At 39.7% G+C, this 7,036-nt stretch overlaps 1 non-coding gene across 1 annotated transcript; it reads left to right on the top strand.

Moving 5' to 3' along the window:
* Window positions 1-6,705: 6,705 nt before the first annotated feature.
* Window positions 6,706-6,813, top strand: LOC112745719 (small nucleolar RNA R71). Its single transcript, XR_003173632.1, has one exon. It is a non-coding gene; the product is annotated as a small nucleolar RNA R71 (small nucleolar RNA).
* The last annotated feature ends 223 nt before the right edge of the window (window positions 6,814-7,036 follow it).

The raw sequence follows: 7,036 nt of genomic DNA, 5'->3' as shown, positions 1-7,036 counted from the left end.
TTTTTCTATGTTTTTGCACCAATCCAAGCATTCCAAACCTCCAAGCATCTACCAAAACACCCTAAAACCTTATTTAACATACTAAACTACCAATTAAACTCAACTATCTAAACAAAACATGAAATTAAACTAATTCTATCAATATGTACAAAAGAGAAAATGAAAGGATTTTACCATGGTGGGTTGTCTCCCACCTAGCACTTTTGTTTATTGTCCTTAAGTTGGACTTATGGGGAGCTCCTCTCAAGGTGGCTTGTGCTTGAAGCTATCCTTGAACATCCACCAATGCTTGAATCTCCAATAAGCTCCATTCTTCAATTTTAATATCTTCAAGCCTTGATGGAGTTCTTCACAAACCATGGGCTCCCAAAATTGATCCTCATATATTCCCGGATCCCATATCTTATTTCCACACCCATCTTCAAGTTGATTATCATTATTCCATTTGGGTGGCATGACCTTAGAATTCTCAATAAAGTGACCAAACATTCTCCTAGACCCAAACAATCTAGCTCTATACCAAACCGTGCAATTAAGCTTTGAACATGCAACCATAATGAGCCTAGAATAATGTTTCCAACCACTAGCCATTTCCTTTTTGCTTTTAAAGCCACAAATATGTCTAAGTTGACCATCCGTCTCAAGCAAACCATATTCAAGGGGAATAATAAAGCTTGAGTATAAGGAATTTACCCACTTGAATGAAAGAATGGATGGTGGTGGCTTGGGGAGAGGTATCTCCAACGTGCTAGCAAGCTTTACTCCCTTGTGTTCTTCCTTGTCAATCTCCACCTCTTCATAAACTTCTTCATTTTCAATCCTTTGTTCATCAACTTCCTCTAACTCTTCAACATCACTCAAGTCATAAATGGGAGGTTGAGAGAAATCTACCTCCACATCACTTTTAAATTCATTGGGAGAAGGTTCTTCAAATTCAAAGGATTCTTCACCAAGAGGATTGGGTGCATGATCTTCATCACCAAGGAAACTCAATTCTTGCTTCATTCTCTCCAAGTCTTCATATAGAATATGCCTCGGAGGTTGTGCACATTCCTCCTCAACATCAAATTTACTCTTCTTGGAGGGATTTTCTTTGATTTTAGCTTCCCATGGAGGTTCCGCATCTCCTAAGTCTTCAACCACTTCTTCCTTTTCTTTAATAATCATAGGCTCCTCCAATTGTTCTAACACAAAGTAGCATTCCTCCTTTTCCACCGGAGTTTCCAATCTTTCCTTCATGCTATGCTCTTTAATTGGTTCTCCACATGTGACCATGGGAGTGCTTTGAGTGCTCAAGCATTGGGAAGCTAAAATGCTTACTACCTTGGTCAAGGTAGCCATAAATTCTAGTGTCTCCCTTTGCATTTCTCCTTGCCCTTGAAGTATAAGGCTAAGGGTTTCATCCATTGAGAATTGGGGTGGATAAGAGGGTTCATTGTCTTGGAGAAAGAGTTCATTATAGGAAGGTGGTTCTTCTTGGTAAGGTGGTGGTGTGTATTGAGGTGGTTCTTGAGAGTAGTAATCTTGGAATTGTGGTTCCATGTATGGCTCATATGGTTCAAAAGGAGGTTGGTATGGTAGGTAAGGATCATGGTCATATGGAGGTGTTTGTTGAAAATAGGCTTGTGAGTGTGGTTGAGGTTCATGTTGAGGATATGACTCATAGGCATATGGTGGTGGTTCTTGAAAGTCACAAAGAGATTCACCATAGCCATTGGATTGATATGCATCATAGAATGGCTCTTCTTCATAGTGCATTGGTGGAGGTTGTTGCCAAGAGGATTGATCATAAGCATATGGCTCCTCCCACCTTTGGTTGTCCCATCCTTGATACACATCTTCATTGTAGCTCCCATCACCTACAACATAGTTGTAATCACACTCATAGCCAAAATGAGAATTCATGGTGAAAAGATAAAATAAAAACAAAAGCTAATAGGAAACAAAAGAAACAAAATTCTACAACTAGCAAATAAAGCAAAAAGCAAGATATTCATACTATTCACATATGTACAATAACCAATAACATAACACCATTGCAATTCCCCGGCAACGGCGCCATTTTGATGAATGGATTTTTGATGGTATAGAATTTCACAAATGAATTCTCGTTGCAAGTATAGTTTCTAAACCAATCACTAATCCTTTCATACAAAAAGTTGTTTGTCACTAGTACAAACCCCTAAAATTTATAAACCGAAGTATTGGACCTCGGGTCGTTCTCCCTAGGAATTACAATAAAGTGTCTTGTTATTGGTTATGAGTTATTTTGGGGTTTTGGATAAGAAGCATGAAAAGTAAATGGCAATGAAAATAAACTAACAACTATAAAAGGCTCTTGGTAAGGTGTGAGAACTAGAAGTCCTATCCTAGTTATCCTTCTCAATTATGATGAGAATTGTTCATTGCTACCACTTAGTTAACCCTTACTAATTAAAGGAAAGTCAAGTGGATGAATTGACTTGAGCCACAAGTCCTAGCCAACTCCCAAGGAAAGACTAGCTTTAGTGTACTCCAAACCAATTAGCAATCTCTCCAATTATCAATCAACAAAGGAATTAGATAACTCAAGTGTCACTAATTACTCTACCTAGGCCAAGAGGAACAAAATCTACACTAAAACTAAAAGAAACATTTCAACAAACACATAAAGTGCAAGAGGAGTAAACATTATTAAATGCAAGAATTAAAGGAATCTACAACTACAAAAACAAGAGATCAACAATAGAAAAGCAAAGAAGGCACATTTATTATGAATTACCTCTTATTGAATTGGAAGAATGTAGAAGGAACAATACTAGATCTACAACAAAGTATAAGAACAACATAAAGGAAATTACAACAAAGGAATAGAAGAAGATTGAATGTAGCAACAAAGAATTGAGAGATAGAAGTGGAAGAAAGCAAAGATTAAAACCTAGATCTAAGAACTAAACCTAATCCTAATCCTAATTCTAAAGAGAAGAGAGAGCTTCTCTCTCTAGAAACTAACTCTCACTACTAAACTAAGCTAAAACTAAACTAATGGTAACTAACTTCTAAAGTATGAAAAGTATGTAAAGTATCAAAAGTATCTTCATTCCCCCTTCAATCCTTGGCTTAAATAGCATCAGAAATGAGTTGGATTGGGCCCACAAGGCTTGTAAATTCGCTAGCCACGAGTTTGCATGAAGTGAATCACGTGCACCAACGGCGCGTACGCGTACAGTGCGCGTACGCATCCTTATACGTATAGCAACTATGGCAAATCTTATATCATTTCGAAGCCCCGGATGTTAGCTTTCCAACCCAACTGGAACCGCATCATTTGGACCTCTGTAGCTCAAGTTATGGCCGATTAAGTGCGAAGAGGTCGGCTTGACAGCTTTCCGGTTCTTCCATTTCTTCATGGGTTCTCCAACTTTTCATGCTTTCTTTCTTCATTCCCTTGATCCAATCTTTTCCTCCTAAACCTTAAATCACTTAACAAACATATCAAGGCATCTAATAGAATCAAGGTGAATTAAATTTAGCTATTTTGAGTCCTAAAAAGCATGTTTTCACATTCAAGCACAATTAAAGGAGAATATACAAAACCATGCTATTTCTTGAATAAATATGGGTAAAAGGTGATAAAATCCCCAAAAATCAATACAAAACAAACTGTCAAATTGGGGTTTGTCAAGGGGGCTTAGTGTTTCGGCCAAGGGGGAGAAGTAGTGCTTATGTTGTGTGAAAATGAAGGGATGAAGATGTGTTTATATAGGGGTGGAGAGAGGGGTAGGGTTCGGCCATTATGGGTGGGTTTGGGAGGGAAGATGGTTTGAATTTGAATGGTGAGGTAGGTGGGGTTTTATGAAGGATGGATGTGAGTGGTGAAGAGAATGGTAGGATTTGATTGGTGAGGGGTTTTTTTGGGGAAGAGGTATTAAGGTGATTGGTGAATGGGGGAAGAAGAGAGAGAGAGAGATGAGGTAGGTGGGGATCCTGTGGGGTCTACAGATCCTGAGGTGTCAAGGATTTCTCATCCCTGCACCAAGTGGCGTGCAAAACGCCCCCTTTCTGCCAATCATGGAGTTAAACGCCAGGCTGCTGCCCATTTCTGGCGTTTAACGCCAGCTTCTTGCCCTTTTCTGGTGTTAAACGCCAGCAAGTTTCTCCTCCAGGGTGTGCTATTTTTCATTCTGTTTTTGCTTTTTCAATTATTTTTGTGACTTCACATGATCATCAACCTACAGAAAACATAAAATAACAAAAGAAAATAGAAATTTAACATAGATAATTAAAGATTAGGTTGCCTCCCAACAAGTGCTTCTTTAATGTCAATAGTTTGACAGTGGGCTCTCATGAAGCCTCACAGATGTTCAGAGCAATGTTGGAACCTCCCAACTAGGGGTGACAAAGCGGGCCGGCCCTCCCCAATCCGCCCCGCCCCGCCTAGGCCCGCCACATAAACGGGGCGGACTGGCCCGCCCCGCCAACTAAAATGGGTTCAAAATGCTAGCCCGTCCCACTTTATGGCGGATTGGCGGGTTGGCGGGCTAGCCCGCTTGGCTCTTTCTTTTTTTTTTTTTTTTGAAAAATAAAATTCATTAAAATTAACCAAAAAATAATAATTAAAAAATCAAATACAAATAAAAAATAGTCAAATTATAATATAATTTTTTTACTATTTTTTTATTTTTAACTTCAATAAAATTGTTCAAAATAATATTTGTCAATAGAATCATCTTTATTTTAAAAAATAAGTCACATAATTTGAGCATATATACGAAATTGTAAAATAAAATAAATAAAGTTAATAACTCAAAAAAGAATAAAAACAAAAAATGAAAAAAAGTGTTTAAAAATTCTATAATTATTAATTTTATAATAGTAATTACTCTTTTATTTAATTAAAAAAAAAAGAAAAATAAAAATCTTCGGCCGGGCGGACCGGCCCGCCCCGCCCCGCCAAAACCCGCCAATTTAGCAGTGCGGGTTTGGCAGATTTTTTTAATTTGGCGGGTTCCAATTCCTAGCCCGACCCGCCTTTTTTAGCGGGTTTAGCGGATCGGCCCGACAGGCTCGACCCGTTTTGCCACCCCTACTCCCAACACCAAACTTAGAGTTTGAATGTGGGGGTTCAACACCAAACTTAGAGTTTGACTGTGGGGGCTCTGTCTGACTCTGTATTGAGAGAAGCTCTTCATGCTTCCTCTCCATGGTTACAAAGGGATATCCTTGAGCTTTAAACACAAGGGAGTCTTCATTCACTTGAATGATCAATTCTCCTCTGTCAACATCAATCACAGCTTTTGCTGTGACTAGGAAGGGTCTGCCAAGGATGATGGATTCATCCATACACTTTCCAGTGTCTAGGATTATGAAATCAGTAGGGATGTAGTGGTCTTCAACCTTTACCAAGACATCCTCTACAAGTCCATAAGCTTGTTTCCTTGAATTGTCTGCCATCTCTAGTGAGATTCTTGCAGCTTGTACCTCAAGGATCCCTAGCTTCTCCATTACAGAGAGAGGCATGAGGTTTATGCTTGACCCTAGGTCACACAGAGCCTTCTCAAAGGTCATGGTGCCTATAGTACAAGGTATTGAGAACTTCCCAGGATCCTGTCTCTTTTGAGGTAATCTCTGCCTAGTCAAGTCATCCAGTTCTTTGGTGAGCAAGGGGGGTTCATCCTCCCAAGTCTCATTACCAAATAACTTGGCATTTAGCTTCATGATTGCTCCAAGGTACTTAGCAACTTGCTCTTCAGTAACATCTTCATCCTCTTCAGAGGAAGAATACTCATCAGAGCTCATGAATGGCAGAAGTAAATTCAATAAAATCTCTATGGTCTCAGTGTGAGCCTCAGATTCCCATGGTTCTTCAGGAGGGAACTCCTTGGAGGCTAGTGGTCGTCCAATGAGATCTTCCTCAGTGGAGATCACTGCCACTTCCTCCTCTCCAAGTTCGGCCGTGTGGGTCATGTTGATGGCCTTGCACTCTCCTTTTAGATTCTCTTCTGTATTGCTTGGAAGAGTACTAGGAGGGAGTTCAGTAACTTTTTTACTCAGCTGACCCACTTGTGCCTCCAAATTTCTAATGGAGGACCTTGTTTCAGTCATGAAAATTTGAGTGGTTTTAATTAGATCAGAGACTATGGTTGCTAAGTCAGAGTGGCTCTGCTTAGAATTCTCTGTCTGTTGCTGAAAAGATGATGGAAAGGGCTTGCTATTGCTAAACCTATTTCTTCCACCATTATTGTTGTTGAAGCCTTGTTGAGGCCTCTGTTGATCCTTCCATGAGAGGTTTGGATGATTTCTCCATGAAGGATTATAGGTGTTTCCATAGGGTTCTCCCATGTAATTCACCTCTTCCATTGCTGGGTTCTCAGGATCATAAGCTTCTTCTTCAGATGAAGCTTCTTTGGTACTGCCTGTTGCTGCTTGCATTCCAGACAGACTTTGAGAAATTATATTGACTTGCTGAGTCAATATTTTATTCTGAGCCAGTATGGCATTCAGAGTATCAATCTCAAGAACTCCTTTCTTCTGATTTGTCCCATTATTCACAGGGTTCCTTTCAGAAGTGTACATGAATTGGTTATTTGCAACCATCTCAATGAGTTCCTGAGCTTCTGCAGGCGTCTTCTTCAGATGAAGAGATCCTCCAGTAGAGCTGTCCAATGACATCTTGGACAGTTCAGACAGACCATCATAGAAGATACCTATGATGCTCCATTCAGAAAGCGTGTCAGAAGGACACCTTCTGATCAATTGCTTGTATCTTTCCCAAGCTTCATAGAGGGATTCTCCTTCCTTCTGTATAAAGGTTTGGACTTCCACTCTAAGCTTGCTCAATTTTTGAGGTGGAAAGAACTTTTCCAAGAAGGCATTTACTAGCTTTTCCCAAGAGTTCAGGCTTTCCTTAGGTTGTGAATCCAACCATATCCTAGCTCTGTCTCTTACAGCAAAAGGAAAGAGCATAAGTCTGTAGACCTCGGGGTCAACCCCATTGGTCTTGACAGTGTCACAGATTTGCAAGAATTCAGCTAAGAACTGATGAGGATCTTCCAAT

The sequence above is a fragment of the Arachis hypogaea genome, chromosome 14 (assembly GCF_003086295.3).
Source record: "Arachis hypogaea cultivar Tifrunner chromosome 14, arahy.Tifrunner.gnm2.J5K5, whole genome shotgun sequence".
NCBI lineage: Eukaryota > Viridiplantae > Streptophyta > Magnoliopsida > Fabales > Fabaceae > Arachis > Arachis hypogaea.
The sequence above is the reverse complement of the archived record's forward strand: the minus strand, read 5'-3'. Positions and strand labels throughout refer to the sequence as shown.